The sequence below is a fragment of the Carex rostrata genome, chromosome 9, assembly GCF_964058835.1.
Source record: "Carex rostrata chromosome 9, lpCarRost1.2, whole genome shotgun sequence".
In the NCBI taxonomy this organism is placed as follows: Eukaryota; Viridiplantae; Streptophyta; class Magnoliopsida; order Poales; family Cyperaceae; genus Carex; species Carex rostrata.
In genome coordinates, this window is record NC_135926.1 from 8,014,904 (window position 1) to 8,033,357 (window position 18,454).

Here is an 18,454-nt window from a genome sequence, read left to right on the forward strand (position 1 = left end):
AATATTATTCAAAAAGTGTGAAGAGAGGGAAAAATGTTTTCTTTTCGGATTTTTGCCAACAAATTTCCAAAATAATAAAATTGATATTACTTATGTTATCTTCACGTTGTGACACTTCGTTTGAGACCCCACTTGCCTATTTTTTTCTTAATTAGCACATTGTTAACACTATTTTTTATTGGTCACAGCTATTCATTATTCTAAATGTACAATTCAAATAACATTTTACTAATCCGAATAGCACCAATTTCACACTAATCTAAAAATCACTATTTTTTTTTCTATTCTCATTCACTATTTTAGCTCACATCCAAATGTACCCTCCAAAGACCAAGAACAGGGAGAAACTGATACCAAATTTATATACTCTCAATTAACTAATAAAGACAAAGCAAAAAAAATTATCAGGTAAGACTTATGAATCCCGTTACTATATCAAATGATGACAATTCAAATTTGATCAGCTCCGAACTTATCGGATAGATTTATTAGATAAGACTTATGAATCCGGTTAATCATATATATCATGATGACAATTCAAATTTTATCAGCTCCAAACTTATCCGATAGATTTTAGACGATAAATTCAAATTGTTCAAATTTATCTACTTCACAAGTGATAGCGTTTACATGCAAAATTTATAAATTTTTTTATTTTATTTAGTATGAAATGAAGCAGTACAAAAAAAAGGTTTTTCATTTAATTTAAATGTATTCATTTTTCAATATTTTTAACTATTTAACTTTTTTTTATACAAGTTTAACTACTTAACTTAATATTAATTGTGAAGTAAATCAGTTTGAAGTATATACATGATATTAAAGATAAAAGCAAAATAAACTTTCACACTCATATGATACCAAAGTAAGTTTACTTTTGTTTGTTTTGAACAGTAAACTTTCACACTCATATAATATCAAAGTAGGTTTCCTTTTGTTTGTTTTGTCTATTCAGTACCAGATGGGTGGTACCAGTTCTTTGTAATGGTTTCTAGTTTCAATGAAAATCGGAGGTTATCAATTCTTTCAACAACAAAAAAAAAACTTTCACACTCATATGACATGCACATGAGTAGCGATGGACCGATTTTTTTATTTATATCCAAAAAAAATTAAAAAAATAACCAAACCATTGCTATATTTTCAAAACTACTCAAAACGAAAAAAAAAATTTCTGGTTTTAGCACTAATTACCAATTTTTTTTTTTTTAAAACTCATGTCTAAAACCGGAAAAATATTTCCGGTATCCCAATTCTGGAAAAAAAAATTCCGGTTTTTAGTCCCAAAACCGGAAATTTTTTTTCTAGAAATGGAATTTGCCGGTCTCCAATTTTTTTATTTTTATAAACTCATTTTTTTATAATATATGTATAATATACATATACATATATAGAGATGGGCAACGGTGAGTTGTGAAGTAAAACACGTTTATACTCCACGCAATATCTTCATTTTCAAAGTTCAAATAGCCGATTCGAATCTTCCAACATGTTCTTCATAATAAAATATGCTTGGAAACTAAATTTTACATTTTTTGAAATTTATTTACTATTTATTAAGCCACTTTGAAAATTTGGGTGAACAGTAAAAAATAATAAAAATTTATGAACCACCAGATCGGCGATTTTCAAAGTGGCTTAATAAATAGTAAAAAAATTCCAAAAAATGTAAAATTTGGTCTCCAAGCGCATTTCAATATGGAGATCTTGTTGAGCGGTTCAGATTGACGTTTTGAACTTTAAAATCGCAAAATATGGGTGTGAAGTAAAATAGTCGCTTTACTTCGCAACTCACCATAGCCCATCTCTACATATATATACATATACATATATATACATAGAGGAGGGATCAAGTTACAACAATTTTTGAGTTACAACAAGTTACCACAATCATTTTCTACATTTTCAAAGTCCAAATTGTCGATCCAAACCGTTAGATATGATCTCTACAATAAAATGTGCTAGAGATCACATCTAATGGTTCAGATCGTCTTTTTAAATTTTGAAAACAAAAAAATGACTTATAAGCATATACCCTCATATGCCAATTTTTTTATTTATATCCAAAAATAATATAAAATTTTAAAAAATAACCAAATCGCTGCTGTATTTCCAAAACTATCCAAACCGGAAATTTTTTTTCCGATTTTAGCACCAATTACCAGAAAAACATTTTCCGGAAATTGATGTCTAAAACTAGAAAAAAAATTTCGGCATCCAATTCCGAAAAAAAAAATCCGGTTTTTAGTTCCAAAACCGGAAAAAAAAATTCTGAAAATGAGATTTTCCAAATTTAAAAAAAAAAAAATCATTTACATATATACATATACACATACATGTATTATATTATATATACATATATTATAAAAAAATTAGTTTATAAAAAAAAACCCAAACAACGTTTGTAAACAAAATATCAATCATTGTATGTCTACCGTTGAACGAAAACTTAAACTGAACTTTTGAGGCACTAAATTTTTCCGGTAATTGGTGCTAAGACCGGAAAAAAAATTAAAATTTTTTTTTTGGATATAAATAAAAAATTTATATGTATAATATATGTATATGTATATGTATATGTATATCAAATTTGACCTCTGCTGGTAAATCAGCAAATCTAGACTCATACAAGGACCAAACTACAAAGGTGATTACACCAACATGTAGAGCAATCAAAAATACATAGAATTGACACAAATTTCAATTTATTTGGATTTTTCTACAGTTATGAATTTTCAAAGTTCAGCTTTCAAAAAAACTTTAAACAACCATAACTTTGGCTAAGAAAGTCAGATTTGGACGTATGACAACTTTTTGGAAAGGGGGGGACGAGACAGATCTGATTTTGCCTAGGGGGCTCCCCAGCTTGCATCTTCACATCCGAAGCATCAGAATTTCAAAAAAATGTCGTTTAATGTCTCAAAAATTCAGTATAAGTTTTCGTTCAACGATAGACATACAACGATCGGTATTTTGTTTATAAACGTCGTTTGCGTTTTTTTTTATAAACTCATTTTTTTTATAATATATGTATATTTATATATAATATAATATAATATATGTATATGTATATATGTAAACGAGTTTTATAAAAAAAAATGGAAAATCTCATTTCCGGAAAAAAAAATTTCCGGTTTGGGTAGTTTTGGAAATACAACAGGGATTTGGTTTTTTTTTTTAATTTTATATTATTTTTGGATATAAATAAAAAAATCGGCTCATATGCTTATGTAAGTAGAGTAGTCAACCTCTATATATATGTATATATGTATATATGTATATATTATAAAAAAAATGAGTTTAAAAAAATATATATATATTGGAGACCGGGAAATTCCATTTTCGGAAAAAAAAAATTCTAGTTTTGGGACTAAAATCTGGAAAAAAAAATTCCGGAATTGGGATACCGGAAATTTTTTTCTCCGGTTTTAGAATGAGTTTCCGGTAATTGGTGCTAAAACTGGAAAAAAAAATCCGATTTGGGTAGTTTTGGAAATAGTCCAGTGTTCTAAATAGCGCGCTATAGCGTTTTTGGACCCTAAACGCTACGCTATGGTATCAAAACGCGCTATTTGAGCTACGGGCGCTATATGTTGGGTTTTCGTGAACGGTTCAAACCCATTTAATTAGCTTAAGCTGCGGAAAGAGTAAAACAAAATTTTTTACATCTAACTTAAGCTACGGATTAAATAAATCAAGAAGATTCGTTTAATCCTATTTACAGATCTACTCCATAATTGATTTCCTAAAGCATTAAATCTATTTACAAATTAAATAGATTAATATAACAATTTATACCTTGATTCCAAATCTCAGTTGGAATGCAGACCGAGCGAGTAGAGCCTCACCAGGGATGGAATCGACTCGCAGTATCACACGTGTGATACCTCTATTGGTTATCCACCAGGACTAACCGGAGAGCGATTTACTTCTTCTGCCAGAAATACCGTAAACCGCGGAATTCTGCAGAAACACTATTCACCAAAATAGGGATAGATTAAATATATTTAAGACTCCAAATTATTCAGTTTCACTTAAAAAACAAAACACGAAATACCGCAGAGTTTGCAAAAATATATTTTTCCGAATCTCGTAATAACCGAAATCAGGGAAGAGAGAAAAACCGATTAACAAAGTAATCAGATTAACATGTGAATTAGCAAATTTTCTCTCTACCCTCACCCCTCTATTTATAGTGTTTTGAGGAGGTTCGCAAAAGACCAAAATACCCCTCAAAACAAATCTATTTACCAAAAGCCCTTGACACCTCATCCTTTAATATGTGAAAAGACCAAAATACCCCTTCCACACCCTTCCACACTCTTCTCCATGTTTCTACACCCCTAAGGTGTCATGCAAGGTGGCATAGGTGTGAACTGACCATTTTGCCCTTGGCCCATTAAGGCATGAATAGTAAAAGGCTTTGATTTTGGGCTTTGACTTTGGGCCTTTAATTTTAATTAAGGCTTTGATTATTTTGGGCTTTTAAACCCATAATTCAAATCCATAATTAACAATTAAAATTCCAAATCATATATATATAATTGTCATGTACAATTATATTTCTTTTCGGTTATTGTTCGGTAACTTTTATACAACGTAATGTGTACGTTTATAAATTAACCGTTGTTTCTGCTTGTCATTCTAAATGACATTTATAATTTAATTATATCACGTATAATTAATTATAACCATCTTAATATTAATTATAATCAATTTATAATTAATCAGTAAGATTCTCCGAGTAGCTCCTATATGGTGTGACCCAATAGGATCTGTGTTATGTTGGTAAACAGAGTTAAAACTGTTTTAACTTCTGTTAGTCATGGGTGGCATCTGGCAACACATCATGACCATCCAATTACACAGATGATGCTGTACTGTACAATATCATGATCCAGTAAACAATTTACTTGTGTCAGTTCTTCTGTCTCATAGCTATCAGATCAGTTTCAAGGTAGATGTGTGTCATCCTTGGTAACTGTATCTTTTCTTGATTTTGAGTAGATTATCAAATATAATTACTCTTGTAATTATACCGCATGCAGATAATCTAACTCTATCAAGGGGCCCAGTGATGCTATAGCTCGTATAGAGATACGAGGGACAAGTAGTATTCTTGGCAGACTATCACTTCCTCAGCTAAGTTATATATATGGAAATGCTACCGTTATGGCTGCTTTTTACGGACAGCGTTAGATAACACTTACTCATATATATTTCTTAGTGGGAACGATAAATACCTCATACTGTAGAACTTTGACACTGAATGAAAACATTAATGACACGAACACAATTCTATTTAATGTTTCATTCGGGGTCTGTCAAATACCATGTTCCTAGAACATGTATCCATGTGATTAAAATGACATCTCTTGTCAGGTGGTTTGTAAAACTTAACCATCTTTTAATCCACATGCTAACCTTATCGCGGTAATTAGTGTTCCTGCTAATTACCTTGGTCAGTGACTTTTAAGAGTATATATTATCTATATTATGGAGTTTCACAATTTCAGTCATGAACTCGAAATGATCCATAATTTCAATAATACTCAAGGCAACAAAATGATATATAAATAAACATTCAATTCATGAACAAAGCTTTATGATTAACTTATCGTATTATTGACTTCTAGATTATTACAAACTAACACTATAGCGGTAATAGCGGTCCGCTATAGCGCATAGAGTGTAGCGCAAATAGCGCGCGCAATGCAACATGAGCTGTTTTTTTTTTTCTTTTCAATTTATATGGGTTTTAAATAAAGGCTCAGATTAGATTTTAACCGTGATTTTTTTTTTTGCAATTGACGTACTAAGCTTTATAGTAAACTATTAATTATTAAATGAGATATCCATTAAACGAAATCAAATAAGGAAGCTACAGCGTGCTATGCAACATGAGCTTTTTTTTTTCTTTTCAATTTATATGAGCTTTAAATAAAGACTCAAATTGAATATATTAAGATATTTTTTGAAGTAACAAAATGATACTTAATATATGGTAGTTTGAATATTTTGAATAGATTAAGATAATTAATTATGCCATGATGTCTAGGTTATTTTGAAATTTAAATATAAAAAAGATAGATTATGTCATGATGCTGAATATATTTTGAATAGAAAAAGATCGATAGTTTATGATATTAGTATTACTATGGATATTTTGAGTCGCAATTTGAACTTTGTATTGGTTCAATATGAATATTATAATTTTTTAATCAATTTGATGTTATTTATTGTTATATGAGACTTAGATAATATTGATATTTAGTACAAATATATGATATAATTTTTATAAAAATAAAAAAACGCTATGTGGCATAGTTTTCGCTATAGCTTTTTTTTTAGACTTCCCGCTATGACGCGATAAACGCTGTGTATAACCTTGAGAAATACAGCAACGGTTTGGTTATTTTTTTAATTTTTTTTGGATATAAATAAAAAAATCGGGCGATGGATCACTGAATTAATTTTTAGCTAGTAAATATAAATTTTCAAATTAAATCTTTAGAAAAACACTAAAAAAAATCAAAACTTAAAAAAAATGAATTTGAAATTTCTTTGATAACTACATTTTACGGACACGGATAAAAAAATTATTTTTTTACTAAGGTCGTCGGTTGATTTTGCGTACGTCACAAAGAAGGGCCCTATTTTTAAACCTTGTCATGGACTTAGTTTTTTTTTTAATAAAAACAAATAATGTTAGGCTTCCACATCAAAATTCTCGTTTTCTTTTGTTTTCTTCTCCTTTCAAAAAGAAAAAAAATGTGTATGAGCTGGACTTTCAAATTCTAACGTTACTAAATCTCAAAACTTATTTAATATATGAGGAGGGATCGGATGACACCGTTTTTTGGTGACATCGGATGACACCGTCCATTTTCAAAGTCCAAACAGTCGATCCAAACCGTTCAACTTGATGGATATGTTAAAATGTGCTTGCAGATCAAATTTTACATTTTTCTGAATTTTTTTTGGGTTTATTCAGATGGGTACAAAAATTCAATGGTCCGAATATAGCGATTTTGTTAAATACTTAATAAATAGTAAAAAAATTCAAAAAAAATGTAAAATTTGATCTGCAAGTAGATTTTAATATATCCATCATATTGAATGATTTGGATCGACTATTTGGACTTTGAAACTTCGAAAATAGACATTGTCATCCGATGTTACCAAAAAACGTTGTCATCCAATCCCTCCTCTTAATATATTTCAAAAGGTTAAATTTAAATTTTATATTTATAACTTAAAATTTTGGATGCAATGTGAACCTTATTTCTACGAAAACATGAACCGTAAGAACTATAAAAGACGCACAAAATCTGTCGAAAAACGCTCTTCATATATGAACAAGGACACGTATCAAATAATTTTTTTTTCTATGCTTGCATGCTTCTATTAGTACGGTAGGTCTGTACGTAGCTCTTCTATACTGTACCTTTTTTGTTTAGTACGTAGTAGTCTACGAACCTTTTCACCTAGAAAAAGTTTCGAGCATTTAAAAATTACTTTGTTTAGCTCGTTTATTAGAAAAATCACACGGTTAAAAGCGACAAAAGTAACTACTTTATTGATTGTGATTGCCATAAGAAAATAAGTAAATGCAACAAGCCAAATTATTTCCTTTCAAAAAGATTCGGATAGTTAAGAGCATACCATAAATAAATAGACAGTTTTAAGAAAAAAATAGTAAATTAAGTAGCAAGAGACAAAATGTTCCCTATCTACTGAGCAACACAATATTAATATCTTCAAAATAACACCGGTTGTCCGGTCATAATTTTACCTTAAGTAAATAATTTGTTCGATTTTACAACAAGCTCAAGAATGTAATAAAAATTTCCAACAATGAGGGAAAAAGTACTTGATTGATTTTTGCCATGTAAAATGTAAATAAATATTTGGGTGTTGGACTAGAAATATCCGTTGCAGTAAATGTCGGCAAAGAGAAAAGCAAACAATACCAGGGTACATTTTGCTGCATATGTTGATTTAGTCAAACCAGATGTGCACATTGCACATGGATAATATCGAAATTTTTATTAATTCAAAAAAAAATCCACAAATTATGAGAAATTTAAATTTTTTTAAAAATATCAACTTATTCAATTCAATCTGTGACACCATTTTTAAATTGGGGGCCCACAGATTGAATTGGAGGTCCTCACAAACTCAAAAATGCACTGTAATATACTGATATTTAGATTTTTTTTTGAAGGGCTCCAATTCAATCTGTGGCCCTCAAAGCAATGGGGGCCACATATTGAATTAGAGACTGGTATTTTTTGAATTCTTCAATTTTAGTGGTGTTTTTTTTTTTAAATGATATTAATTAAAATTTCAGTGGATAATGTGGACATTGCACGATATTGACAGAATTGGAAACCAAGACTGAGAATCTAGCTTAAGTTGTGAGATCTTTATAGATAAACCTACCCATAGATCAAATAATACATAAGCTAGAATATTGTTATTTGAATAGGAACTACAATATTGCTATTTATGTACAATTAATTCAAAAGAATGAAAATATTGTTTGATAAAATATAGTTGAAATATATAATGGAGTGGTGAATAGAATAATAATGAAGTTGAGGAACGACGGAGATGATAAAATAATTATAATCAAAATAATGACAACAATAATGATATAGTAATAACAATTAGTGTAACTGATAACACAAATAATAACAATAATGATAGTAGTAGGTAATAATATATTATAAATAACACAAGTAATGATGATGATGATATTTATCTCTATTATTGGTAAAAACGTACTTTTCTATAACACATAGTTGTATTTATCTATACAAAAATATCAAAAATACTTGTGCATATTTAAATCAGTGCTATTAAATTGACAATTCTAGCTTTTCTCATTTTACATGAATCTCTCAAATAGACAAATTATATCCTTTCTTTTTAAATCAGAGCAAGCAATTTCATATACTTTTTTTTAAATACTACAAACTTAAAAATTCACTATCCGTTAAATATGTCATTATAATTTACTATATATCAATTAAGTAAATCGAATTTAAATTATAGAGAAGTATGAGAAATTAAATTTAGATTGTATCGATTTTTATAAACCACAATGATGTAGAATCGACCGAAATCTAAATTATAAAGAGTGGCAAATTATCAAGCAGGATATCAATATTGTATTATATATTATTTTCCTTTTTTTTTTTGAGGTCTCTCTTTTTTTTTCTTTTATATTATCATTTCTTCTGCAAAGAGTAATTAGACAGGGATAAAGGAATAATGACTATTGGATATGGAATAATTAAAGAGGGATTAAGGTTTGTTGATATTTAATCCATCCTAATTTATCCAACACTGACTTCTTAATACGGATAATTTGGAACTACTTATAGGGGTGTCAATGGGTACGATACAGATAGGGTGGAGGCATCATTAGAGCATCTACATCTCTGAAACTCTTGGAGTTTCTAATATGATGTGGTAGTTTTTAAACCAGTTTCAGAGATGCAGATGGGTTTCTTATTTAGCAACTTTGCTCCAAAGTTTCATAATAAGAAATCGTTTATAAACTCTGACGTGGCTAAATAATTCGCTGAAATTCTTTTCTCTAGTAATTTATTTGCTGATATGGTAATTAAGAAACTCTAATTTTAGTTTCAGAGATGAGACATGTGAGGGGTTTAGAAACTTTCAGAGATAAAATTTGTAAAAATTAGTTAACAGTTATTTAGAAACTCCAAGAGTTTCAGGGATCGATGTAGATGCTCTTACTACCTATCATCTCATAATTAGTAGTGATGACATTAATTTGTGAGTAATGATGATTTATAGTAGTGATAACATTAATATGAGTTAGGCTGGGGTGCTATGGATAGCATAGTGGCCTCTATGCTACGGCTCAATATTCGAGTTTTTCAAAATCCAAACAGTTGATCCGAACCGTTCATCTTATTCTCCATATTAATATCTGCTTGGAGACCAAATTTTATAATTTTCTGAATTTTTTTACTATTTATTAAGCCACTTTCAAAATCGCTAATCCAACGGTTTTACTGTTTTGTGCAGCCACCGTTGGATCAACAATTTTGTAAAATACTTAATAAATAGTAAAAAAATTCAGAAAAATGTAAAATTGGGTCTCCAAGCAGATATTAATATGGAGAATAAGATGAACGGTTCGGATCGACCGTTTGAATTTTGAAAACTCGAATATTGAGCCGTAGCATAGAGGCCTCTATCCTATCCATAGCACCCAGCCTAACTCCATTAATATATCATCTCATTAATTAATCTATATAAAATTCCTTATAAGAAGTTAAACATAGTAATAGTAATAGTTGGACATGTGTATCACTAAAGCCGTCTGGAACCGTCCGATCAGCATCATACGGCTGAAGCCGTCTGGAACCTTCCAATTGACCGGTCAATTGGCGGGGAACCGAACGGCCTATAAGCAGGATAGTTTTTTTTTTTACTTTTTGGAAATATATATTTTTACGTGAATGAGATTATAAGATGATATACATATTATAGATCAGTGGTCTAAATAGCACGCTATAGCGTTTTTAGACTTGAAACGCTACGCTATGGGATAAAAGTGTGCTATTTCAGCTACGACCGCTATAGCGATAATAGCGGTCTGCTATCTGCGCTACATGCTACGCGCTATAGGGCACGCTATGCTACATAGGCTTTTATATAAATGCCGAAACTGAAAATTAATTTTAAAGATCAAATTTTTCAAGGTCAGATTGATTTTACTTTTAAATAGAAAAAGATAGATAATTTATTTCATGATGCCTATGTTTTTTTTAATAGAAAAAAAATATAGTTTATGCTATGATATTTAGGTTATTTTGAATGTAAAAAAGATAGATAATTTATGATATTATTAGAGATATTTTGAATAGCAATTTGGACTTTGTATATTGATTCAATATGAATATTCTAATTCATTAATAAATTTTGTATTACTTATTACTTTACGAGACTTTACATAATGTTGAAAAATTAGTAGAAATATAAAATATAATTTATTAAACAAAAAACGCTATATATAATAGCTTTCGCTATAGCTACGCTATTCGCAATAGCTTTTTTTCTAGCCTTTCTGCTATGACGCGATAATCACTATTTAAAACATTGATATAGATTAATCTATGTTATGGATCTATCTTTTCTAATTTTAAAGTGTTAAAACATGATTTTTGCATGAAAATATACAAACCAAATTTTATATTTTAAAAAATATTTTACTATTTTTTAAATTGATAGAAAATTATTAAATTGCTACTTTCATATCGTCGAGAAAGTTGAGATAAATTGAAAAATAGCAGAAGAATTTAAAAAATATATGAAATTTAATTTCTAAGCATTTTCATACAAAAATTATGTTTAACCGTACGGATTGAATATTGAATTTTTAAAATAAAGATATAGATTCGTTTTGATCCGTAATATGCATATTACGGTAGTCTCACTCTAATAAGAATAATTGTTTTTTAGTCCGGATTGATTACAATTTTTTAAGCTATATTTTAATCCAATACAAAATCTTATAAAAATATATTTTTGTTAATATTGTTTTACTGGAAATAAAATTCAAAATTTTCCCATATAATAATTATTAGCAGGCTCCGATATTAATTTATCTTTTGAACAAAAAATAATATCAATGTATCTTAAATTCTTGGTTCTTTCTCACGACACAAATAGAACAAACTCCCCAGTGGCATCTCTGGAAAAGTAACCTCCCAGGTACCGTAAAAGATTCCCCTCACTTTACAGTCTGAAATTAACTCCCAGGCACTTTGAGATTCGGGCTACCTGAAGGGGCAGTATTATTGAGCTTTGGGATTTGTGCCAAGTTAAAATAACGGTCCAGATCCAATAGTTATAAAAGATTCCGTATTACGGTACCGGGGAGGATCTGAATTCGGCATGTCTCGCTTACAAAAACAACAAAAAGCAAACTCAGTAACTCAGTCGCTCTACCTCGATCAGACGTCGAGAGAGCTTTAAGCGAACAATGTCGACATTCAAGGACCCCTTCGAGGAGGCCTTGCTGAAGGATCAGACGGTGGAGGTGGAGGCGGCGGCGGAAGAGTCGTTGCTGGTCTCTCCACGGCGACCTCACGATGCCCCACCTTCGATTCCCTCCTCCGCCCTACCATCTCCACCATCCGCCACCAATGCAGCATGATGGTTTTTTGATGATTAATTCGGACGAGGTTGCCAGGCTACGGTAAGAATAGTCCAGCTTAATTTCTTATAATGATTAATTAATAAAGCATTAAAGTATTATTGCTAATTATGACAGTCTAATATGCCAAGAATATGGTATGTTATTTTATTTCTAAGACACCCAACTGTTTATGTGTATTATTTTGACAGTTATTAGCTCTTTTATATAAAGGCCAGGAATCGTTTGCTATTATACAAATATTAAGTCTTCTAACAATGTTTAAAACACTTGTTGAACTGATCAAAATACATTTATTTTAGAATATTTCTTAATTGTGGAAAAGGATTTAGAGCTTTCCATTATAAATTTATAGATTTAGTCTCAAATTTACCATACTAGCAATTCAATTCCGCCGTATATTATATTGACTAGGTTGAGAGTAAAGATTTTAACATAACAGATTTGGCTTCAGAACCATATGCAGCGTTGTTTTAATTCTACAGTGATGCATTGCGTGAAGAAATAATTGATCTGTTAAAATCTTGAGAACATATCTAGTGTGCCCATAAAAAAAAAAATTCAAAATAGCTAATATCCATGAAAAAACCATAATATCTAATTTCCCCCACAAAAAAATGGCATTCTTTTTATTCTATCACCTTTTATATATCTAACTGTTTATTTAATTATTTTAAAAATTAAATAAACAAATATACCTATTCATTTCAAATCCTCCTCTCTTTCTCTTATTCACTGTATGCGCCACTTCATTTAAAAATTGATGCTTCTCGCATTATATATTTATTCTTTTAAAATTTGGCTCATTCCGGTGCCATCTAAAAAATTTTTATTAACTAGAATTTCAGGGTCACAGTCTGGATTGTCCAATTCATATTTTTTTTTTTTTTGTACATTTTTTTTCTTCATCTGGACTTCGTCAAGAAATTTGTAAAACTTTAGAAGAAGTAAGCGTTTCATATTTTAGATCATTCATCTCTATACTATCATTGCTGCAACCGTTATTCTTACATTGCTCACTTTCGGGCCTGTTCGGCAGTAACTCTGAGAGTTACTGTTCACGTGGGAAAAAAAAAATTCAATCAAACTGAATTTTTTTTTCCCACGTAAACAGTAACAAGCAGTGCAAAATTCGGCCCAACCCATACCCATTCCCATTCCTGCATTACTGCCGAACAGGCCCTAAATCTAAACAAGCCAAGAATAGAGAAAGTGGCCATCACCACAAAATTAAAAAAAAAAGGCTGAAAGGGAACAGTGAAGGAGACTGGAGAGATGAGGATTTGAAATTATAGGTATATTTATTAATTTAATTTTGAAAATAATTAAACAAACAATTAAATAAATAAAAATGATAAAAGAGAGAATATTAAATTTTTGCAGAGGTATTGAATTTTATGATGTTGTTATGGAAATATTAACGTACTATTTTAAATATGAAAACTTTTTCCGTATGCCCATAAAAACTTTTAAAATAGCCAATATCAATACTTCAAATTATTTCTTTTATTCTCTTTCTATTATTTCACTTTTTATTTAATTATTTTTAAAAACTAAATAGACAAATATATCCTACAATCTTTCATCCTCCCCTCTCTCCCATGTTTCTTCACAAATTTGCTATGGAAGATAAAACTTATTTTCTAAAACAGGGTCAAGACTTAGAGAGAGACAAACTTTGCTACCTACTTACCTCTAAGGTTACTATTATTGACCAAAGTTAACCATTTCTTACGATGATAATCATGATGACGTTTTCTATTATATCAGTACAAATCACTAGCGTTAGACAACCTCAAAATAAAAACCATTTGAGATTAGAACTGATGGGTTTGAAAATTATCAAAGCTTAAACCACTTAAACTGCCGCAAAGAAGAAAAGAAACTAATTTAGTTAGGGATTTACTCCAAATAAGGGATACAAGTTTATCGCAAAGAAGAGGATTTGCAACATAAATCCAGAGAGAGATAGAGAGCGAGAGGAAGACAAATAGACAGAGTAGTACAGTTGGGGTGAATATTATTGTTTATTTTGTGATGTTGCTAGTTTAACCATTTTGCACAATGAACTCGTGAAGAAACACTGGGAGAGAGGGGAGGAAGAAAGATTGAAGGGTATATTGGTCTATTCATTTTGTAAAATAATTAAATAAAAAGTGAAGTAATAGAAAGTGCATAGAAGAAAGAATTTGAAGTTTTGATGAGGATTTTGAATATTATAGTATTTTTATGAAAAAATTGGCTATTTTAAAAGTTTCTATGAGCACACTAGAAATAAATTTTTCCTTTAAATATTTGTATGGTACATTAGAAATTATCTCTAAAATCTTTATCCTAGATTGTGAGATTAAAACTTTTCATATATGGGATCTTTTACTGAAGGGCAATTGCTGCATATTTGATTAGCGTAAGATACTCTCGATTTAAAGTTGTAAATTTTTTTTTGTGGAGATAATGAAAGATACATTCCAAAGTTCAATTTGAAAGGCATAAGAAAATAAAATTGTATCATTATCGCAAACTTCCTTGACATCCCTGTCAAGATTTTTTTAAAAAATCATTATCGCAAACTTTGTTATTTTAATTAAATTGGCTACCCAAAATATCTTTTCTAAATTCTGTTACGAATGTTTGTGTTTCTTGTTTTTGTTCTTTTACTTTTCTTGGTCTCTTGGACTTATTACAATGCAGTTTACTTTAGATGTAGATTAACCTTAAAATTCGGTTAAATATCAAAAGAAATCATTTTTTTAATAAGAAGGGTTCAAATGTTTTTATTTTTTTATCTTTATCATGCCTCTATCTTTTTAATTTTCTAATAACAAAAAATTCTAAAATTTATATGTCAAAATAAAACCGTTAAATGTGATATATATTATTTTCTCTACATGTACATAAAATATTCTTATTTTTCAATTTTAATTTGATATGAATCAATAATTTGAAAATTTTATATTTAAAATTTATCCATATCAATATGCTCTTGATACTAATTAAAACAAAATCAAAATGTTTACAACCCAACACCTATTAACTCATCCCTTTCAGAAGCAATGATTTTGTTCTTTCACAAAATATCACTAGAAATTCAACAAAACAAAACTATCCTCATCAAATTTAAAGCAGATTCTTTAAAGTAAAGGCATAAAACTATGAAAGTGTTGCTTGTTAATTTAATTACGTTCTTATACTAAATTTAGTACTTAGATTTAGCGCCTTTAAAATTAGACCAAACTTATTCAAGAGTCTCAAGCAAATTTAGACGGACTATTTTAAATAAAATATATTTTGAATTTAAAATAAAAAAGTATCGTCCTACCAGTTCAAATTAATAATAAGGAATCGTAATGATAAGCTTAGTTGGAGATGGAAAACACATGAGAAGTTTACAATTAGCTTCATGTACAAAATTCTTAACTTTAGAGGCATTTTTCCTAGAAATGCAAAGATATGGTGGCAGATTCCAATACCTCTTAAGATTCAAATCTTTACGAGGCATTTGTCATATGCTCTTACACCAAAAAAAATGGTTCTATATGGGATCTTGCCAAAATGAAAGTATAAATTGGACTAGATTTGTAGATGTGATTAATTTTGCTAACCAATTACCTAATAAACATAGAACTGCTTTTCTATTAGTTTGCAGTGCCATATGCTGGACTATTTGAAAGCATCGTAACGAACTTTGCTTTGAAGAAGGTAAACAGAAATCAATCAGATAGCTAACTTTTCTAATCATCTCTCTTGTACGCTATTGAACAGGTCGGGTGACACAGCAGGTGGCTACTTCTACAGCACTTTGGCTCCCCTCTGACATGGATGTTCTTCCATTGGCAAGCTAGCATTCAGATGATGCGGTTGACTTATCCACTGCGGCTGAAGACCAAGGGAATCAGATGGTGATTTATGAAGAATAGATATTTATGAATAATAGATATCTCAACATGACTTTGGCTTTCATGCCTAATTTTGTAGTTGAATTTACTTTCCTCAGCCCCTTTGAGTGGCTTAGTAATATCCTTGTTTTGTGCTGTGCCTTGGGACCACAACCTAGCATAAGTACTAGACGGCTACTGTATGTTCTAGTTTTCTATAATAGTTGTGATTGTCCTGCAGAAATATTACTTTATTTTGTATTTTGTAAGGGTCTAATGTTGTGGAACTAGATAAATGAACTACTGTTAAAGGATGTAAGTTAACTATTTTTTTCAATGGAAGATGAGCTTTGATCTTTTTAATCAAAAAAAATTAGGAATTGTACATCATGTGTATCATAAGATTTAAAATTAATAGTTCAAATCTGTCTAAAGGGTTTAGAATAATTTTTATATACACTCATGAAACATTTAAATTATTTAAATGATACATTATTTATAATTTGCATAATTGGAAACGTATTATGTTCGATCTTGGTCAACTAATATTACATATTTTCATTTTTAATTTAATTACCGTTTTTTCATTAAATATTTTCATTATTTAATTTGAACTCTTAACAAGCCTCTTCCATTTTTTGCATTCTACAGCATTTCGTAATTTATTTTACAATATTTTTTGTGTGGTTACGACTCACGACGGATTTAAATACGGTAGACCTTTCTTAAAAGAATAAAGCGAACAATTCTAGAGGACTACCGTAGTATAATTTTATTGACTGTGACGTGAACTGTGTTGGTTCTGGACTTCTGGGGAGGTTTTACAAAGCAAATTTGATGTGAAATAAAGTGACCATTTAAAAGTTTGGGCAGAATAACCGTTGTTTGCTTGGATGAATTCGATTGCTTCAAGTAATGATAATGAAAGAGGCCATTATATGCCGACATTTTTATTTATATCTATTTTTTAATATATTTTATTAAAAATAATTAAGGTTTTAAATTTTTTTTTTTAAATACCCAAGCACAGGAAGAATAAGAGCCAAGTCGCAGAAAATTTCTGTGACTTAAATTTTTTTTTTTTACTTATTTTTTTGAAAACCTCAAATAAAAATAGAACATTTTTTAATTTAACAGCACAAAATCACCTTAATCTTATTATAAGTTTGCTTGAATGCATCAAACTCGGCCTTTCTCCGTACCAACGAGGTTCCTTCTTGTGATGTGTGCAATGAGACTGGTGTGAAGATACACCATTTTAGCTAATCTGCTATGTATTTATTGATTTTTTGTCATATTAGCATGAAAACCTTACTCTAATATCGGAAACATCAGTAAGCTACTAAAACCCAGGCAGAGCCAAGTGAATATAACTTAACTGCACCTGATCTTTTAAGTGAATGAGTATCTCTAATAACTCAACTAAATATGCATCAAAAATCCAGAATTCATTCAGGTTTAACAGTTGAGATCTTTCATTTTTCATTTCATACTTTTTTTTCCTCTTTTATTTTACAGGCCTCTGTTTGTCCAAAGGAAGGTTGTCTCGTCATAATACACGATTATTGTCTGCAGAAGAAATTTTCTAATAAAACGGAACCCGTTTTTTCATTCTAATTTTTTGTACCAAAATCATATTGCCAGATTATACTTTTATCTCTCAAATTGGCTAACTATTTTTGTGCTTGATCCTTCTTTTTACCCCGAATACCCATTTTAAGATTAACTTAGAGGAGACGGTTTCGATGAAATTGCTAAGTTCTCAAACTTGTATCTAATCAAAATAGTTCTCAACGCAAATTATCAAATAAAAGTTCTCAAACATTTATCTAATCAAAATAGTTCTCAACACATACAAATAAAGTTCATACAAACCTCAAATAAAAATAGTTCACAAACCTTCATCTAATTAAATAAGTTCTCAACACATAAAAATAGTAAAAAATATCTGCTTCTCGAAAAGCAGATGTGCCATTAAAGTTTACGAACGGGTGAGTCGCAGAATGGTCACTTGACAGCATATTTATTTCTTGCCTCAAATTGGGATGTGTATCATCTTCTTCATCATCAGGGTCCTAGGCTTCTTCCGCCCATTCATCCCCAGTTTGTAGAGTCTCCTTCGGAATTTCGTTAATATATTCAAAATCTGACTCGGTTGGATCTTCCTGTACTGGTGGCGGTCTAGGGTGAGGATTTGGTTCAGGCATAGGTAAGGATAAAAGACCCCCATACACGGATATAGGTGGGATAAAAGGTGGAGATTGTGATTGGGGTGAATTACTACATATTTTTTATTCTAATACGAAAAAAGGAGGGTGTGGTTCATATTTTTGTTGATTATTTGCCGCAACTTAATTTTGGGCTAAACTTCTAGCCC